The 20,487-nt window shown below is 45.7% G+C and overlaps 1 protein-coding gene across 1 annotated transcript in view; it reads left to right on the top strand.

Annotated features, from left to right (window-relative positions):
- The first annotated feature begins 7,423 nt into the window (after positions 1-7,423).
- The window catches only part of LOC144100181 (uncharacterized), a 68,068-nt gene continuing 55,004 nt past the window's right edge, over positions 7,424-20,487 (top strand). The window contains exon 1 of the mRNA XM_077633202.1: positions 7,424-7,525. The gene's annotated coding sequence lies outside the window, so the exon portion shown is untranslated. The remainder of the gene's footprint in view (positions 7,526-20,487) is intronic.

The raw sequence follows: 20,487 nt of genomic DNA on the forward strand, positions 1-20,487 counted from the left end.
GATTTGCTTAACGCTGTAAGCCTAATTGCTTGCGCAGGACGAATCAACGCGCACGTAATTTAATAGAGCAAGCGCGGAGACAGATGCCGATGCATGAGCTCACAATAAATTTAACTCAGTGGAACGTTATAAAGAAGCAGCAAGCGGATCCTGGAACTGAGTTAAAGACGCGTGTGGGTGTTTTTCCTATACGGGATCTCTTTTCGACTGAGGCGTGCAAATGAACAGGTGCTGACATCAAATGCAGGATTCTTGGATATCAATTTTATTTGGGAGGCAACTGTGAAAAACTGTAAGGTACAGTTATGGAAACACTGAAGGTAGTGGTTCGTTCTTCCAATGCGTAGCAATACCTTTCTTTTACTGTTTGTCCATCGCTTGTATAGAGGAGTTAAGGCCATCATAGAAAACCATTGCTGACGGTTTTCGCGATAGTAAAAACGGCAATAGCAAAAAAATTGAAGCCTGCCGATGGGATATGCTTAAATATTGATTGTTATAGTGGAAATTTAAGCTATATATGAAGGGAACCACCAGACCGGTTGTGACTTCACTTTCTGTAAAGGCATGAACAGGGGTTAACGCTATCGCACTGCCAAGTCATAATCATGTTAGGAGCCCTTGTGAATTTATCGTCTTCTGCTCGGCTTATTACACAGAGCTGTGTCGACGTGTCCCCACCTTGCATAGAGCGTCCCTTACAAGCCGGAATAAAATAAAGTCTGGAATAGCTATAATAAACATCCCCTTCATAACAGACGTAAAGCTGCTAAGGGAAACTGAGCATTTGCCCGAAATATTTGTAGTTTAAGGCAAATTTGTAAGGAAGTCACATCGAACCAGGGACAACCGCCAGAAGAGGGAAGACCTGTAAGCAGATTGCTGTCAATGCCGTCGTGTCACTCTTATTGCCATTCAACTTATTGGAATTGACAAGGCTACCAGAGGTTCGATCCTCAGGGGACAGAATTTTTTCTGGTGTGTAAAATAAAGAGGAGACATGTTTTTTTTTCTCACGTGAGCAGAATTACAGAATAACAGTGAGCAGAATGACAGGACAGTGGTTGACTGACAGCCTTCGACTTTGTTCCTTGCAGCCAAATATAACGAGGCGACAGTGCAACACATAAAAAAGTGAAATATTTATAATTGTATAAAAGAATAATAAGTGAAAAAAAAAGAAAAAAAGATTGTTGTAGGCAGATAAGCTATCAAGGTAAGTTACTAATCTTTTCAAGCAGCGTCACTGAGGAGGCCCTGAATGCCTCCTTCTCGTTATTAACAAAGCTTCAAAAATTGTTCTTGTTTTATGCACTACTGTGGCAAAATATCTGATATATTTTTGCCCTTAGGTACCCTGCTTTATATTTGTTATGTTTGGCACAGCATCTTAAATACTTGAGGTGCTGGGGTACTTCAAATATTGGGAAGAGTTTCAGGTGTTAGGCACCCTAGTAACTGATATACTGCCGTACAACTCTCCTTTCGTCTTTGGGCAACTAACCACGCTTAGGTAGACGTCTAGTATAATAACCCAATCATTAAGTAGCTGGTTCAACTATCGGCTCCTCCTCTGAACACAAAGTTAAACAAGTCACACCTTCAAATATTTGTTAACACTTTCCGCAAGAGTAGAAGCGTGCGCCATGCTTCTTTCGCGTCTTAATGTGTATTTTTTTTTTAGCCAGGACTCGAACAATGAAGACGGCGGAGACAGCTACCAGCCTCTCCGGCACCTGCACTCGCTGACTACAGCGCCATCTATAGAAGACGCCCCGTGCTACGCACTCGTGTAAGCCTATCGGCTTACGACGAGTTCCGTCCTTTGGCCGGATGATCGCGTTAGCGGCTGGAACCGGCAGGCATTTGCCCGCATCACCCCTCCCCCTCGCCTCCGCACGGTGGCACTACGGGAGAGACATAAATTCGCCGAAAGCGCTAATGGGTCCCGTCGTAATCTCGTTAGGTGAGCGCACCGGCACAGGCTCCAGCAATATCGGCGCCCCCTTTGTAGCGCTTCTGTGTGCGGCAGTGACAGTGGGGGCGCTGCTGGTTGGGATTGGCTCAACGGCAGCGCAGTTTTGAGAGTTTCTTTTCTGTACGGCCTTCTCCACGCTCAAAAGAAGCTAAATATTCGTTATACCGTTACGTCGCTTGCAGTTAGCCTCACTCCGCACATTAAGTTCGCTCGCCTAGCGTAGGTGTTACTCCGGGCGTCGCAGTGTTTACGTTGGTTCCGTTTCAGTTTTGAGCCTCTGCACTCACTCACTCACTCACTCACTCACTCACTCACTCACTCACTCACTCACTCACTCACTCACTCACTCACTCACTCACTCACTCACTCACTCACTCACTCACTCACTCACTCACTCACTCACTCACTCACACATTCATTCACTCACTCACTCACTTACTCACTCACTCACTCAATCAATCAATCAATCAATCAATCAATCAATCAATCAATCAATCAATCAATCAATCAATCAATCAATCAATCAATCAATCAATCACGCTGGTTCCGTTTCAGTTTTGAGCATCTGCACTCACTCACTCACTCAATCAATCAATCACGCTGGTTCCGTTTCAATTCTGAGCATCTGCACTCACCCACTCACTCACTAACTAACTAACTCAATCAATCAATCAACACTGGTTTGAGGCAGCTGGTGAAGAGCATGGTGTAAGAATATTCTTACACCGTGGTGAAGAGATGGAGAAAAAAAACTAATGGAATAGCTAATGGAATTAAACAGCGCCCGTCCTGTCTAATGTTTGGTTTCGTCTGTGGTTTCTTGCGCCGTTGTATTTCATTAATCAGTCAGTCGCTATCAAGGACTACTATGTAGTGCATTATCGGGGCTTGGCGCTGCTGTCGGGAGGGGGAGGGGGATTCATAAATAGGAAAGAGTTGAGGTGTTACCTTCTCACGAGTAAGCTAACTGCATGGAATAAGCCAGCCGGTACTACTGTTGACAATAATATCGGTAAACCTAGCGAATGCTGAAAAAAAGCTTGCACTGTGATTTCGCTTGTGCAGAGACAACGCTACGGCAGTCCACGCACGCGGCTACTTCTTGTGCTTTTCTCTGTTTTTGAGCTTCCTTTGTCTGAATTCGTCATTGTACAAATTGCTTCGCGTCATTCTGAACCCTAGCGCTACACCCCCGGCGTGGAGCTTCCGTTATTAACGATAACAAACGTAGTACTTTCTGCACCCACTGTGGAAAGCAGGTCACAATTCGGCGTCCGACTTCGGCCCTTCCTTCTGAATATATATTCTGTGTAACGCACTATTCATGCACTGAAAAAAAGTGGCTCTCATTTTGGCACCCTGATTTTAAGCACTAAGACGAGCGAAAAACTTAACCAAACTCCTGACATTGCGTTCTAACGGGATCCTAGTGGATCACATTTGTGTGTTGTGTTGTTTTGTGTTGGGTTTTATGGCGCATAGGCAACTAAGCCCATCATGCGCCAAGCTCGAAGTATAGGAGAAATCTCTGGATAATTTTATAGAAATGTGAAAATTGTCGGTGGTGCAGAGTGCTAAAATAGTTAGAATTATCTCATGATGATGAAAGAAAAAGATTCTAGGAATGGGTACTATTAGGATCACATTTCGGCAGCCGTTCCGTTGGAATTAGCATAGCGACCGTACGCTTAGTCCATTTCACCGAAAGTTGCAGTGGCGCAGTTGCAGTTTGGCAGGACATGGAATTAGTGGAATGAACGAATACTGTACGATGGGAATTTTCTTAAATTATAAAATATGCCTTGCAATGCTGACCGCGCTTAATTGCGGTTTAAAGAATTTTTTCTGCATATTATTATTAGGTGTCTGAATGGAAAGTAAATGTATTCAAATGAAACCTTACAATTTCATATTCTCTGTGGACTCTCTTCTGCAGGGAAGAGGGGACCAGGATGGCCTTATAGCATTCTCTCGCCAGCGATACATATTAAAAAAAAGGCACTTGTTATTTCGTAAGCAATAATTTCTTGCGATTCCGGCACTTAGGGTCTTTGCAGACAGTTTCCTCTGCCTGTTTGCTTTCCAAATGCTGTAAAGTACTGCAGCTCTGCTGAAATTCCAAAGAGCAGCACACCACGTTTTTACACCATGCTAAGAGAGTTAACTGAAACGAAATCATTGTCCTAGTTAGCTGAGCAGCAGAATAATCGCTTATTTCGGGCGTCGATGATTCGCCACGCTTCCAGGTGTGTTAAAGTTTAGAAGGTGATTTTTTCTTTGCATTTCTGGCCTAATTCGCGCCATTACCACCAAAGAAATGAATTGTTGTCAGTTACGCTTTATTTTCGTTTCCTTTGTGCTCCTCTCGCGGGGCCCTTCAATGTATAACAAGAATTGAAAGTGCTGATGATCATGAGCTTTTTCAAACGTAATTTTAGAACGCAAAAATCCTATTTGCGTTCTTGCTTACTCCCATTTCCAATATATATGCTCCTTTCTGCAGTACATTCCTAAACTCACTTAGCGGAAAATCATTTTTTCAAGCTCCCCTCTATACCCTTAAAAATATAATAAAATACATTGTATGATATAAAAGTTAATGAACATTCTATAGGAAGACCATTAACTCTGCGTTCAAATGTTTGAATTGCAGGAAGGATAGCGGTGCGCTTTAATGAGGTCACAATGAAAAAGATTCACTAAAAGATCACGAATACGAAGTACGCAGCGATACTGGTGGAAAGTCCACAAAGGCTCCATGGACTCACAGAAGCGGTCTTTTTCATGCAATGACATGCGGGTTAATTAGGCGGGGTCTACGCTTCACGGTGCGCTTATCGTTGTCGCGGCCAGCTTAATCAAAGCCCCGGATAAATTAAACTTAAACTCAACTTAATGAGACGGGACTTCTCTAAGCTTTCAAGTTTATGGTTCAACCGCACGAGGAGTGGGAAGAGCTTGCGTTGACGGTGCAGAAAAATAAAAAATAAATCGTAATTATGTATGAATATTTCGTCTAGCTATTGCACACGCGCACACTCTCGAAACACTCAACTGATTCTTCGATTTTATTAGTGCTGGAGTAAGTTTGCTCTACTACGGTTGTCTATTTGTTGCGCCAAATCTTTGGGGACACTTAAATTCACCTTAAAGGTGCCCTAAAGAGGAATCTGAACTCGTCTTTTTACCGCGGGAACTCTATCTACACGTTCCGGGCATTCTTAGAAACTTGGAATTATTTTCCTGTGCGGCCGATTGCCCTAATTAAATCGAATTAAACGTCCCGGCTCTCGCTCTTTTTTTTTGAACTCAGCGCTGTAGGTAGGAGGAGTCAAACAACGTGCCAGCCAGTCCCGTGGCGGCTTGCCGCTCTGCCATCGGCGGAGTGATACGTAAATCAGAGTCCACGTGTATGTTTATTTTCGTGGGGCTAATTTGCGGCTATATTGTCTGACTGAAAATGTTTATTCAGAGAAACCTAAAAAACAAAATAAAAGTGAAAGTGAAGCCGCCAAGGGACTTGCTGACACGTTGGTTGACTCCGCCTGCCTACCGCGTTGAGTTCAAAAAAGGCGGGAGCCGCAACTTTTAAACCGATTTACTTAGGGCAATCGGCCGCACAGGATAATAATTCGAAGTTTATAATAATGCCCGTAACGTGTAGATATAGTTCCCGCTGTAAGAAAGACGTGTTCAGATTCCTCTTTAGTGCACCAATAGTGTTATAGGATCTCTTCGGTCACTTGAGGGTTTCCCGCTCCCTCCTACATATCACGCCATAAGGTCATCCGTCGCCTCGTGCTAACTGCGTCACCTGATAAAACGACGAAAAATCACGTGACCATGTTAAATGGTGATTAAGAGACCTCCGAGTCATAACAGTCAGCCCACGACCACTACCAGGCGGAGGCCGGGAACCTTCGCTCTAATAGCTAGTGCTGTAAAAAACCCATAGCAAGCACTTTGCCGGTACCACATCTGTGCCTTGTAAATGCTTGTTGGGAGGGGATAAGTACGGAAAGGAAGACAATACGGAAGCCTGTGGTTTGCACTAAATGCATGGAGCTGATGCCAGTAGAAGATGCAGAGTACCAGCACTTTATCATTATCATAAGCGTTTCCCTGATAATTTCGGACGCTTGAAGTGCTCGAAGACTGCGGCTCAGTCCAATTGATAACAAAGTGATTTGGCTGACAACTTTTCGCTACGGAGTCGATTGTATTATTAACTACCTTCATATATCCTGTTGGTCATTCCAGTCCTGTGCTTGTTCCGCAAGGGATTGGAAGCAACGTATCATTTTTTTCTTACCCTGTCACTGCTACGACTTTGTCGGCAAGCCTCTCCCCAACGTTTTTATTTCGTGTTGCACAGCCGGGCTGGATCAGAAGTCGTTAGCTCGTCTAGCCAGATGCTGTCAAACTCCCTGCAACACTAAGCCGACACAGATGCTCTTATGAGGCGGCCTTTTCTCTTTACTGCTCATCTTTTGTTTCTATATTTTCAATCATCGATAAAGCTACTTTAGACCACATAATCTGGGACTGTAAAGCACATCCCCCCCCCCCCAGATTTCATGGCTGCTCTCTCACCTGACGCGTGGCTTTCAGTAAAGGTCAGCGACGACCGAGGCACTCAAGTCAAGGCTGTCGAATGGGCCGGTGCGGTACGAGACCTACATGGTCTGGACCTCACTTACTGACCACGAATCTACACTTTCTTTCAATAAAGTTTTTACTCACTCACTCATCTCTACTTCCCTTTTCTATTATCATTTTTCTGCTTCGGATTTTTCCTTGTACCTTTTCTCCAACGTATGTCGGTACCGTTGGTTATTGAATTTCTCTCTGTGCATGGCCCATCCCAGTGTTGGCTTTCCCGCTGCCTATCCGCGGTAAACAGGGCGCGTAACAAACACTATGCAAAGCTGCTTGCATTGTTCAGCTTCATGCGTTGGTCGCTGCGTTGACCATGCATCTTCATTATGGCCCTCAACTATGCATCCTGCGCATGTTTTTACGCGCTCCTGTCCCAGCGCTGCTGCGTAGCAAAGCCATCAAGCTGTGCTCCGTCCTCCCTAAAGCACCCACTTTTACTGCTCCCCCTCCTCAGCTTCTTCGTAGCGCACCTCCTTGGACGGCTGTTGCGCTACCGTTAGAGAAAGTGCCAGCGGCTCCCGAGCAGTCTTTCCCGCGGTATAGAGCGGGATCATAGGGAAAGGGCGAACAGGGAAGTAGGGAGGGTGCGCGTGGCGCCAGGCTGTCTGAACGACGTTCCCCCGTAGGTCGGCTGGGGAAAGAAAGGTGCGAGGGGAACGCGCGCTCTAGTTGAAAGGGAAGACGGGTGCTGGCGCTGCGATCGCAGTTCCTTGGGGGGCCCAGCTGGCGGGTCGATAGGAGGCGCGCTCTCCACTCCTCAGCCGCGGCTGTCGCGCGGATGCGAGCGCAGCAGCATCGAGGGACAGGAGCCATGGCGGCCGCCGCATCTTCTTCTTCCCTCGGACAGCGTCGATAAGGACCGTGGAAGCAGAGGCGCCCGTCGTCAAGGCAAGTCGTGAGGTGCGCGCGCGCGCCCACTCCGGAAGATATTCAGCGGCGGTCACGGATATGTGCCTTGCGCGCGGTTTGCGCCTCGCCTATCGCCCAAGCCGTCGGATACATGTCCTGTGCACGGTGCATCGGCCATAGAACCTTCCAGGCGCGCACGCCAGAGCGAAGAGCACGGATTGTTTTCCAGCTCCTTGGCCTTGGCAACCTGTCATTGCGCGCGCATGCTCGGGCAGATGGATGGGCGTCACTGCGTTTACCTCCATCAAATGAGGAGGCGACCGAGTGCTTTGTGTTGCGTTACTAGGTTAAGAGGTTAACGTGGCGGTGTTAAATCTGTCAGGTGAGGTATGCGTTAGAGAGCGGATTTTGGTGACTTATACCAACTTATTTTGGTGACTTATGCCCTGACTCTCGACTTCCATGAAAGCTTTGGTGTATTACCTACACTGTTTAATAGTTTTCTTTAGTACAGGCTTTTTGATGGAAAAGGCAGATTTTGCATGTATTTAGGCAGAGAGGCGTGAATAGGGCGTGGATGTTAGAGAGCACTGGTTGGGATGAAAGGTGTGTCACATTGCACAACTTTCTCCTGCAAACTGAAACGAGTCTTCCAGGCGCATTAGTTACGTCGAACTAACGGAATCACACCACACGTGAGATGCTTATTGGCCAACAGTATTTATTAGGCCGCTGATAGGTGAAATATGGATAGCATTAGTTCCTTTTAAACCAGGGCGGCCAGTATCCTGACGGCCTCGACCATACGGACTAATGAGTGACCCCGGATGTGGCCAATCTGGCGGCGGTTGGTTCCCTCAGCGTACGGCGAATTTGCGCGCTTTTCTCAGGCCAGCGTCTGGAGGCCTTTGCGCTTTGTTTACCGTCCAGGCGGCTTCGTTTGAATGACGTCAGCTGTTGGCGTTCGATCCGCAAAGACATAAGCTTGCGCGCCCGGATTCGCGACGCCGGCCGATCGCACATCTTTCACATAAGATGTTTTTGTTGTTGTACTGGACTTCAGTGAAAACGACTCTCGCCCCCCCTTCTGTTTTTGCTTCTTAACCTCGTTGCGAAGGGAGTGATGAAGTGACTGCTGTTTATAATATGTGAGGATACAGAGTCCAGCATGTCTGAAAATGGCGTTCTCGCACGTACAGCTGCAAGCAGTATGAAGGGGAACACTTGGTTTCTATTTCCAAGAACACATTCATTTTTACATCTGCATCAAACTTGAAAAGCAAATTGAAGAGATTGTGCGTCCGGAACAAAATAAGCGACGAATCCTATTCTTACTTGTACAAGCAGATTAATTATTGACTGCATGCTACTAAAGTGTTTCGTTCCACATTTCTTCGACCTGTACGGCACAAAACGCTTTTACTTGAAGTTTTACAGCGGTCCTGCCCGATGTAGGTATTCATTCTAGTGTCATGTAGGGCTACGGTACATGACGGCAGGTCAATGTCATGCATAATTTTTATGTTCAATAGTATAAAAAAGTGTGAAAGTTTGACGAAAATGATTGAAAGCTTAGGCATGCCACGTAAACTTAGATACCCATGAGTATCAGCAGCTGTGCTGGTTGGAGTTTCTCTTGCAGCAGGTCTTGATTCTTCTGTTGGTTCTGCGGATGCTCTGCGTTTACACTCGGAATGAGCACGGAGTGGATTCTCCCTCTGCACTTTGGCCTATGACGCATTTCATGACGTCACGCCGCAGCTCATGTGACCCTGTTCTTGATCCGCTGACGTAAATCGTCCTCTTGGGGTGCCATTATAGAAAATGAAAGAGGGTGGGTCGAAGATGTATTGAAAAAAAAATGTAGTAGATTGAATTCTAGCCATGGAGCAGATCTTCGGAATCCTGGTGATAGCAAATGAAGTTTTAGAATAATAAATTCAACTTGAATAATTAAAAGAAATACAGCTAAAAATTCGACATTTAATATCTTCAAACAATTTTAATGTGAACCGGAGTGCCATAGATGAATGGATGTATACAAAAAGCGCCCTCTTTGAAACGAAGTGGCGGCGGGTGCCACCTGGCTCAGTATTTGTTCTTCTTTCTTTATATTTCTCTAACAAATCCTTTGCTAGCAGCACCACCAAGCGGAGTAGACCTTCAACTCCTAGCATTAACCTGTAGGCGGGTACTGCATATTATAACTAGGCATGTTCTTTTTTTCTTTTTTTTTTCGGTTCATAAGCACGCTATCGCTCGGAGCAAGTTTTGTGCTCCAAGTCTGAAGCGGAGAATCACCGTGGTTTTACTTGCTAGCAAGTGGTACCTTTAGCCGTGCGAACACTCTGCGGGCAATAATTACTCACCGGGAGGAGCAATACGCCTTTCGCTGTACCCTGTTGCCAAGCGTCATTACCAGGTGTTCATTAACACGGGCACCGTTCGGATAGATCGCGTGGAACAACGCCAGCGCACCTCCCACGCACCGTCGAACCGCAGCGAGCAAGCGGCGCTGTGAGAAAAATTGCGCCATCTGGTCCGGTATGCGGTTTCGCTCCATGCCTCCTCGATCCATCAGGGAGCACCTTTGGAAAGGAACGCCCCAATCGAACTCACGACGACGTTGGCGTCACCAGGAATGTGTGGGGTTATTGCGTTGAGCCCAGAGGACAACACAGACCTGCTATCTCCGAATGATTTTAATCTACAAGAGCGGAGGTATTTGTTGATTTCTTTCTTTCTTCGTATAAAGGGGGGGCAGGAGTTGAAGGCTCGCGAGATTTGACAGACGCCTCCTGCTCCAAGAACGGTGATCTAGGTGGAGTAAAAGGTTTGTGTGACGGCAGTGCAGAACTATTCAAGATCCTCGAATACACGACTGGAACACATGTAGTTGCATGTGAAATGACGCGTATAGAAGTATGGAAGAACACGTGTTGAACGAAGAGTCTACAAACACACATACGTATTTATAGGCGTCTCTCTCTCTCTCTCTCTCTCTCTCTCTCTCTCTATATATATATATATATATATATATATATATATATATATATGTATATATATATATATATATATATATATATATATATATATATATATATATATATATATATATATATATATGAAGGAAGCCAACAGTCACTGAAACCAAGGTGCATTGGGGAATGTTTTTTTTTAAATTTATAGTGCGGATTACTGGGAGAAAAATACTTCAATTAATCTTTGATTTAAATAAAACTACTTATAAAGCAGCAGAAAAACAACCATGTCGCCGGTGGGATCCGAACCCACGACCTCCGAATATCGCGTCCGGGCATGGTTCTTTTTCCTGCTGCTTTCCATTATAACAATCAATATATGCGCAGGTCTCCCTTCGGCAGGCTTGCATTTTCTTGCGATTTACATTTTTGCCATCGGCGAAAACGTTCCCCATTGGATTTATATGCCAGTCTTAACTATTCGATGCGAGCAATAGACAAACTTTTAGCGGAAGATACTGCTACGCGTCGGAGGAATGGACCCTCACCTTCAGTATTTTCATAACAGTACCTTACAATATCCCACATCTAGCTCACAATTGAAATTTATGTCCAAGAGTGCTGGACATGTAAAACGATAATTCTCGCTTAGGGAAAATCGCGTACCGTTGGTTATTCTAGTTTTTAATGACGTTTGCACTCAGCTAATCATGGTACCGTGAATGGGTACCACATTGCTCACAAAAAATTTCAAAAGGTTGATGGAAGCTACTATTGCAGGTTGGCCACATAACCCAAGCAAAATTGCTGATTCTGGTACATAACGCGTATGGCTGCCTATACCCCGTTTCATACATGAGGTGCAACACTGTGAAAGGTACGAAAGTAGTCCGCACGGGAAAATAAATGGAGGCGTGTTACTAAGTGCTTGTTCTGTGGCTGAGTTGTCACGAGAAAGCGACACCGTGTCGTCAGCAATAAGAGTGAATTTAATCAAGCTCATGACAAATGTGCCATGTAGTAAGCCTGCAGGAAAAACACTTACTGTGTTTCCCTCACCACAAGGAACGCACTAGTTTTGATGGAGGGTGCAGGCAGCGCATACAAGAGCGCTAGTTTTGTCAGCGCTGCACCTGATGTATGAAGCGGAGTACATTGTAAGCTTATAGAGTGTGCCGTTGTTGATATTTTGTTGACCCTGTAGTGAAACCAGATGAAAGCTGCCAAGTGTGTTTTACGGCCGTGGCTGAAATCGTAAAGTGAAACTGTGTTCAAGAGCCGAGCAGTATTTCCGGCCTTAGGAATTTGTCTCTCCAAGTAGGGGTATATTTTCTTTTTAGCCACCTCCACAGGACCTAAGGCACACCGATCGTTTCGCGATTAAATGTGGAAATATTTTGCTCATTGTTCATGTTTCTCCGCTAAAAGCCTAAAACCAAACTGAAATTGTTGAGTTTAGTGTGGTACTAGCAGACTTATACATGTCGCACCTCGGCGCAGGAGCCCCTAAAGTTTATAGGCTGCATTCTTTTGTTGCCGTGGGTTTGATGCTTCATATTATATGCTTGTATACGGTAGCGCGTGGTATATGTCGTTAAACACTTATTTGCGTAAAGAGAGAAGTTAACTATTTTCGCATTGTTCTTTTATATGCAGTAAACGTGCACATAGAAGATGCAATGCAAGATGTTTAGTTAGGCCTTTCTGACGTCCTTGCGTTCTCCTTCACCTTTTAGTCGACGCTTCCTTCTAAGATAAAGAGGCTCCGGAATTGACTAGGAGAAGTTTAAGAAAACAACAACTTCAAGTGGCGCTGCGTTGTACCTGTATTTGGTAATTTCAGAATGCGGGAGTCTTGTATTCAACAGCCAGTGCTACGCAGGCGGTTGAATGATTTATTTGGACAGCCTGTAGTTTGCCAATAAGCAGCTGCATCATTTGAGATTGAAAATCAACGTGAATAAAAACGTGTTCGAGCTCAGAACATGTTCTTGCGCTTTTCTGTGGCTTTGTCTGCAATTCCGGCTAATTGAATTGTGGCCTCGGTATTCTGGTAAAGGCCAAGTGACGACGTGGCCATGCCTCACGTAACCGGAAGCACTAACGGCATCGGTAGATTGTGTGCTGGCATAAGAGATGACCGCGGAGAACATAACAGTTTATTTTGATCGCTCGGCATGATAATAATAATAATAATAATTGGTTTTGGGGGAAAGGAAATGGCGCAGTATCTGTCTCATATATCATTGGACACCTGAAGCGCGCCGTAAGGGATGGGATAAAGGAGGGAGTGAAAAAAGAAAGGAAGAAGGAGGTGCCGTAGTGGAGGGCTCCGGAATAATTTCGACCACCTGGGGATCTTTAACGTGCACTGACATCGCACAGCACACGGGCGCCTTAGCGTTTTTGCTCGGCATGTCCCGTTAACCTTTTCAACCTTGGTCTGACGGCGCAGAATTCACGAGACTGTGACTTTGATGGTAAAAATACATTTTAGGGGGCTTTTCATATGAGGCAACTAGTTATGACGTAACAGGGTTTTCTTCTCGGTGCCCCACGATGACGTGCTGCTCAGTCAAAGCGGTCAGCAATAGAGAGATCGAGAAAGAGCGGAGCGAGCTACTTTATTTTCGCAACACATGCGACAGTTCCGACCGTGTCTGCGGCGTATTCGGCAAGATATGATCCTCTTGGTACAGCTGTACATCACGAGACATACTATATAGGTGCCTAGAGAATCGTCAAAGAAAAAGTCCCATCAAGACATTTAACACAAATAAATAAATAAACAAATATCTATAGGCAGGAGTACGTTTTCTGAATCCGACTTGTTCAAGAAGAAAGAGCGGTTTAGCTCTGCTATGTCTGAACAACGTGGGAAAAGAGAATGGAACTCAACGAAACATATTGACTTAGCCACTTCCCGTATGTATTCACGATGTCAGTAGAAGCTGATGTGCTGGTGCCCAGGTAGTTTGTCGTTATTTGATACATGGCACATGTCACGGCCTGATTGGACGCGGTGATGGAGCAAGCTTCGCTCCCACGTACAGTCCGGCCGTGCATAGTGGCATGCTTCAAATCAGTTCCACACCAGACACATTCCTTTCTATGTGCGCCCCCAAACTAGACGTGGCGGCGACGAGTGCTTCGCCACTCGAATTAGTACGAGCGTGTCATTGTCATGCTCTAAATGAACTCCACCGCTAGGTCTAGTCCGGCCGTGCACATAGTAAGGAATGTGCCTGTGGCGGAGTTGATTTGGGACGTGCCACATGTCACGGCCTGACTTGACGGGTTGTGACGAATGCTTCACCGTCTGAATTAACCCAAGCGTGCCGTATGTAATTTTAATAATAAACTCCACCGCCGCGTATACTCCGGCCGTACACATGGTGAAAGTATGTCTGAGCTTGGCAAATGAAGGTGGCGCCACAAGGGGTTGGGCATGTGATGAAAAGGGCATCTAGCCAGCAATAGACTCGTCGCCACGACAACCGCGTACCGATAGAAGCCACCAAAAAGGCTGCGGTCAGGCCATCGCAATCCCGCGGCAGCTTCTCGAAAGAGGCGCAATAAAAGGCGCCATAGCTGCGGTGCAACGGGGACACCCACATCGTATAATTTCGACCGGGCCGCTGACAGGTTTCGAAGTCTCGCGCTTGTAGTCGGCGCTGGGGCTTCACGTTTTATTGAGCGCGTTTGCTTGTTTGACCGCGAAATGATCAAACAAGAAACGCCGGTTCAGTTTTGTCTTCGTAGTTTTGAAGGAGTTCTGAAAAAGCTCTCCTCTGTCGTTTGCTCGGCTGTCCTATTAGACGCGTCACACAAATAAAGAAAGCCGGCACGCTGGAATGTCACTTAATCCCACGTAATGTGAGAAGACGTACGAACAGACTGCCGGCAAATAGGAGGTGATGCCGAAGCCAAGGTCTATTGCACTTTTGTTAAGCGCTGAAATAGCGATAAATCACGGCCCAGACGTCACGAAAAGAACAGGTGTTCTAATTGAATTTTTCAAACCTCTGGGCCAATCGGAACAAGGAAAGGTTTTTCGCAGTGTGAGTGACACTGAAAGCAAAGGAAATAATCTTTTCTTTGGTATCGTCGCTCTTGCTTTTTACATGACTTCGTTGTCAGCTGGCGAATATGAGGTCATCTTCTTTACCTGGTTGACGCTGTTAGTGTATAGTCGACGCATGTGTTTTGCGTTCCTTGGTCCGCCTTACGTGTCCGACGGCGACCGTAAGCTTAGAATGACAATGAGTTGAAGTATGGCGAGATGGGATTTGGTCCGGAACCTTTTAACATAACCTTGAAGAAACCCCATACGGCGGTGTGCTCAAGCGAAGTTCTTCATGCTAGGTTCTGGCTGTCAGCCTGCGAAGGAGGAACTTGACAAGGACAGGTTTTACAGCGAGAGCTGTTAGGCGCTCGTCCCTAGTTTTCTGGTCGCCGTCGGTGTAACCGGTAGGTGCGTTGATGTCACGGTCACGTGACCTTAATGTGATGGTGGCATAAGCCCGGGTCGCATAATCCTACTGGTGGCTCTTTTTGGAACAGCCACCTGCCAGTGCAGGGGTGCATTACTTGACCAGTACAACAGTGCGCCCGGAACATATCCCCAAATCTAAATGCCTAAAGAGCTATCGCTGAACATCGTGTTACACAGTCGTAACCGTCCTGTTAGTCTATGCGCACTGATGCCCTGTTGATATCCCAACCGCTAGCTCCAGGTCATTCAACAATATTGAGACAAGACAGTGTTATATCGACCGTTATGCTTCTCATGCTACCGTGTTTTCTATGAATTTTTGTCTCAATTCGTTCTTACCCTGTTTCTCCGCCCCCCTCCCAGACCCCTGCACTATCAGGACTTTGACATTACTTACTAGCCTGCTATTCACATTGCTTTTCTAGTCTGCCAGTTTACATCAGTACTGCTATCACCCACATGGAGCTCAGGATACTAAGGATTCGTTTGGTTTATGGTTTATGGGGGTTTAACGTCCCAGAGCGAAACAAGCTATGAGTGACGCCGTAGTGAAATGTTCCGGAAATTTCTACCGCCTGGGGTTCTTTAACGTGCACTGACATCGCACTGTACACGGGCCTCTAGAACTTCGCCACCATCAAATTTCGACCTCCGCGGCCGAGATCGAACCCGCGTCTTTCGGGTCAGCAGCCGAGCGCGATAACCACTGAGCCACCATGGCAGCAACACGCTAAGGAGTGAAGCCGGTTAGTATCAATCAGGTTATGGCATGCTACTCCGAGAACTAAACCTAAAAACGATATCGAGTCTATAAACTCTTGGGGCCTTCTTCGACGCAACTGTCATTAATGAAAAACGTGATTGGATCGACTTAGATAATGCCTGTAAGCGCCATCCGAAGGTTGCTGGCCCAGTGCTAAATCGACGGGGGCAGACATATGCAGACACTCGCATTTGCTTTTTTTTATTTTTGCACCTAAAAAAAGCTACGCTAATCTAGGTTAGACTTTTTTTCCGCTGTTCAATTACTTGCATGGGGGGAGACGAGAAAAGACGTTAAACGTGGTAATCAGGTTGCGTTTCGTTAATTACCTACGCTATTTCCTAAGTTAGATTTCCTAATCGAAGGGCAAAGCTGCTGCCTATAGGAAGGTCGATGCAAACGCAGGCGCTGCCGGTTGGCAAAAAAAAAACGCTTTCGAAAAAAAAAAAGCAGAACTGCCTGCCTAAATCACGAGAAAATGAGGCGACCCTGCGGTGACAACACCATTTCAGCGTTTACAGTGGAGGAGCCGCATGACCTTCTAATCGATTCGGTTGGCGGTAAAAATACTTTGTCCTTGCCACGCGCTAATGTTGGTTTGTTTAACGCATTCTCGAAGGCGACTGCTGAGCGCTAGACGGGGTTGCAGACACTAAGTTGGAAAGAGAGATTGAGAGCATGGAAAGGTAATAAAAAAGGCCACCCCAAAATGAAGGCGATCAACATTCAACTGCAGAAAACCCCGAACAAGTAAGTAAGTGCACTTTAGAAAGAACACAGAGGCTCAAACACGTTTTAATCACGCAGTTCGCTGCTTCCCACGAACCGCGGTAGTCAAGGAAAAAAAATTCGAAGCGGTTCTTGGCCTGAAATTCGCTGTTCCAAGAATCTCTGCAGCTTCACACCTTTCTTCGCACAGACGCTTTGGTAGTGATAGCTTTTTACGTCGGTACCCTTCCTTATAGGAACACGCAAGTTATTTCTCTCTCTGGACTGTTTCGATAGAGTGCCGCATTTTAACGACAGAGGCGCCACTTTCATGGACAAAGAAAGCTTTCGGACGCCACAAAACGGCAGAAAAATAATATGGAGACACCGCCGCCAGCGGCCATTTTCACAATCCAACTTCGATGACGTCAGTGCTTTTAACTTTTCTTCTGCGTTGCGGGTCCCTGAGGCTAAGCCCCAAAGCCACTAATAACCCGCTAATCATGAAGTCCATTTCATTACTCACGTCACGAGGCTCAATTGAGTGGCGGGGAAAAAATGAATTTTTTAAAATCAATTCTCTCAGCAGTAAAATCTTCATTTGCTTTCGAGAAAATGTCAACAGAGCTCCAGACTGCTAAGCAATCAAATTTAGTGCGAAAGTAATGTCTATACCAACCAAGAAACTCGTGGTGTCTCCGATCTTGAGGGTGCAGAAATAAAGTAAATATTTTCGCCAGAGTGTTTCGAACCCCCGATGGCGCGAACTGATCAGCTTCACTGGTCACTACACGAGAGAGCTATGCTATCGCCGCTGCCGATCACGCCTCGTGTTAAACTGCAACGAACTCTCCCAATGTGCATTGCACATCGACGTCTTCACAAACTTCCATCAGCGACGCGAACAGATCAGATCACCTTAACCTCGATCAGAGCTTAACGTGAGTGTGTTATTGTCGCCAGACGCGCCGACAACCCAACAAAGCAAAACTATGAGCCAACTAGGCTAAACACATGCTTTCGCATGTCTAATCGGTTTAAATACGTTAAAACCCTACCATTTCTTTAGTGAGAACCAAAATTCCAGTGGCTTATCCTCACTGTCACTTAGAGTGGACCTCCTCGAAGGTCCACCTTGATACCCGACCGACCAAAGATATCACGTCCTTTTAATAAAGTCTATTGTAGATATGTCACTCTAATGCAGTAACGTCCCCTTTTGGAAGGAAAAAGAAACTAATGGGGCTTACAAAACCAGCAGACGTAGCTTTACTGCCTCCCTTTTTTTCATGTAGGTGGCGCGATGTCTGCCATTTTTTTTGCCGCGTAGGTGGGGCGTTCATCTAGTAACTTTCGCAACACGCCCTCAGCAATAGTCAGACCTATAAGCGAGGTTTTGCAGCCAATGTATCATTAATATTCTTTATAGTGAGGCGGCATATTGCCTCACACTTTGGGCGCGGTCACAATTGCGACACCATGCATTCTTTATTACCACCTTGTCTATGACGCCACGATCGGTGAAAATTATGTTAGTTTCGTTAGCGTTTATTGGTACGTAGGGAACTGAGGCCATCGTGGGCCTAACACAGGAATAAATGACGTATGAATGCCGTGATCGTTGCAATATCTGCTCCTGATTATTGTAAGGGAAGTGACAGCTCAGGATTGTAGTTCATCCTTGCCAGCATCGCCAGTAGTTGGTTATCAAGATAATTACGATCAGTCTAGTGAGGTCAATGAAGGAATTATAGTTAACGTAAGAGATTAACAAAGATCTAAATATATGCTTTAGTTCTTGGTCATTACAGAAAAATCTAAAGGAAACATAAAAGACAGGCAGAGCTTTATGCGTTCTTCTATAGGGCGTATTTAGTTATACGTTCTTCTATAGGGCGTATTTAGTCCAGGTACGCTCGTGATGGTTAACTGTCTTGTGCAGTATAATTAGCGTTTTTATACTAATTAGCCGTTTCGTCTTTCAAAGATTCATGTTGCTTGGATTCTGCGTCATTATGCGTTGCGCGCAGATTAAGCGGGATTGGGGCTAATCCGCAAGCACGGCGCTGTGACTGCGCTGCCCGGTTTTAATCCTCAGCGCGGGAATTATAATCTCTGTGTGCACTGCAACGACCAAATCTATTGCAGTGCAGCGGGTGGTCATCAGGTGAAAAAGAAATATATGCGAAAAGGAAACTTCTTCGTCGGGAAAACCGGAAGACGAGGGGCCCGAAACTCGTTAAAGAACGCGCTCGGGAATTTCAGGTCCCCAGGGCCGTGCTTTAAAAGCCGCGTAGGGAAAGCTAGGACATGCCTCATGAGGATTATTGCGTGCAGCGCTACGGAAGGGCATGTGTGAGACTAGATGAATTTTCACTGGCTCTGTTCTTGTTTCTGTACTTGCTTATTTCGTTTCACATGATCTAATATTATTAAGCGTTATGGGCATATATGCTAACACTCTAGGAAATCATGACAATAGTAGCGCCATTTGCTGCGGTAAATTTTGCATGAAAGACGGGGCAGAGTGAAATGATGTGGGAGAGGCCTTTGTCTTGCAGGGGATGCAGTTAAGCGGCGGCTGCTGGCGATATTGCTGGAGGCAAAATGACAGAAAAAAGCAAGTACACGCCTCGTCATGTGAGGTAAACAAACCGGATTAGTTAAAGTATGATTAGAAAGAAATGTGTCTTGAAACGACTATCTGACATAGGTGAGGCGCGGCTTGTGTCGGTGGCTTGTTTGGGTACACGCCAAAGTTGGACAGCCAATATTTAGCAGAAAAAAAATATTTCTTACTCACTGTTTCGGTAATTAGAACAAGGCGCGAACCAAACTTAAACCTGTAGACGTCCTCATGATGGTATAAGTTGTATTATTCTCACTTCCCTGGATTCCTGAAACGAGAAGAAGTTAAAAGCTGTTCACTCGCTGTATACATCTGGTTTAGCAGCGCGAAGCCAAGATAAAAACACGGTGTTTTCAAGAGTACAAAAAAAGTATTTCGACCTATTTAAACTTTGTATATAAATTAAACTGGGCTCGTGGGAAGAAGGAAACTTTTCACTTGACTTTGGTTACTACAAACTTCAACCGGACGCAGAACTGAATTTGTCTTTGGTGTGACGATTAAAGGCATATACTAAATAGAGTAGATGCTTCGCAATCGCTCGGTATGTGCTTTTTAAATCCCCGCGTAACTGGTGGCAAGTTTAAGGGCATGCTATTTGTGCGTTGTCATGGCGATTGACTGGGATCGTGTTCGACTTTTGAAGCATCTAGGATGGCGCGGATGCTTGCACTGTGCAGCGAACAGCTCAACAGAGCATCGCCGCCACCATGATTACAGCGCTGCTTCATGTGGTGATTATGAGGTCGTAGCATGGCTCAAATATCATTATGACATGTAAAGATGTAAAGCAAACTAATTACGCTGAAAAGAAAATTGGAGTAATTAGATCGAAATCGAACCCGCGACCTTTGGGTTGCGAGTTAGACAAGCTACCCTAGTGTCTTTGAAGCGCGCTCTGTTGCTTGAATGAAGTAGGGACAAGGATGAAATGAGACGACTGGGCTAGCCTTTTTCTCTTTTCTCACTTGTCACCACTGTGCGCTTTCAAGCAACTCAAAATTACAATGTACATCTATCCTTTTTTGTCGTCTTGTTAAATTTACGTTCGACTTTTGTTAAGGGAAGACCCTGTGTGTGTCTTGCAATCTGCCTCGTGGTCTAGTATGCCTGCTGATGCATGCTAATGAGTGTGTGTAATTATTAAGAGGCACTAATCAAGAAAGTAGCCAGCAACCATTAACAATTTCGCGTTATATCTTTAGGGCGGAGGATAAGTGCCCCGCGAAATTTTTGGGGTACGGGTTAACGTTCAGTATCAAGAGTGGCTTGAGACCGACTAAAAGGAGCGAGTCACGCCAGGCTGAGTTGTGGCTAGCGCGCGCACCGTGACCTGCTGACCTTACCATTATGGCGGTGAGAGTGAGGTTCTCGCGGTAGTTTCCGGTGGCTGAGTACTCTCGGTTGAACACTTCAAGATCACGT

The sequence above is a fragment of the Amblyomma americanum genome, chromosome 8 (assembly GCF_052857255.1).
Source record: "Amblyomma americanum isolate KBUSLIRL-KWMA chromosome 8, ASM5285725v1, whole genome shotgun sequence".
Lineage (NCBI taxonomy): Eukaryota > Metazoa > Arthropoda > Arachnida > Ixodida > Ixodidae > Amblyomma > Amblyomma americanum.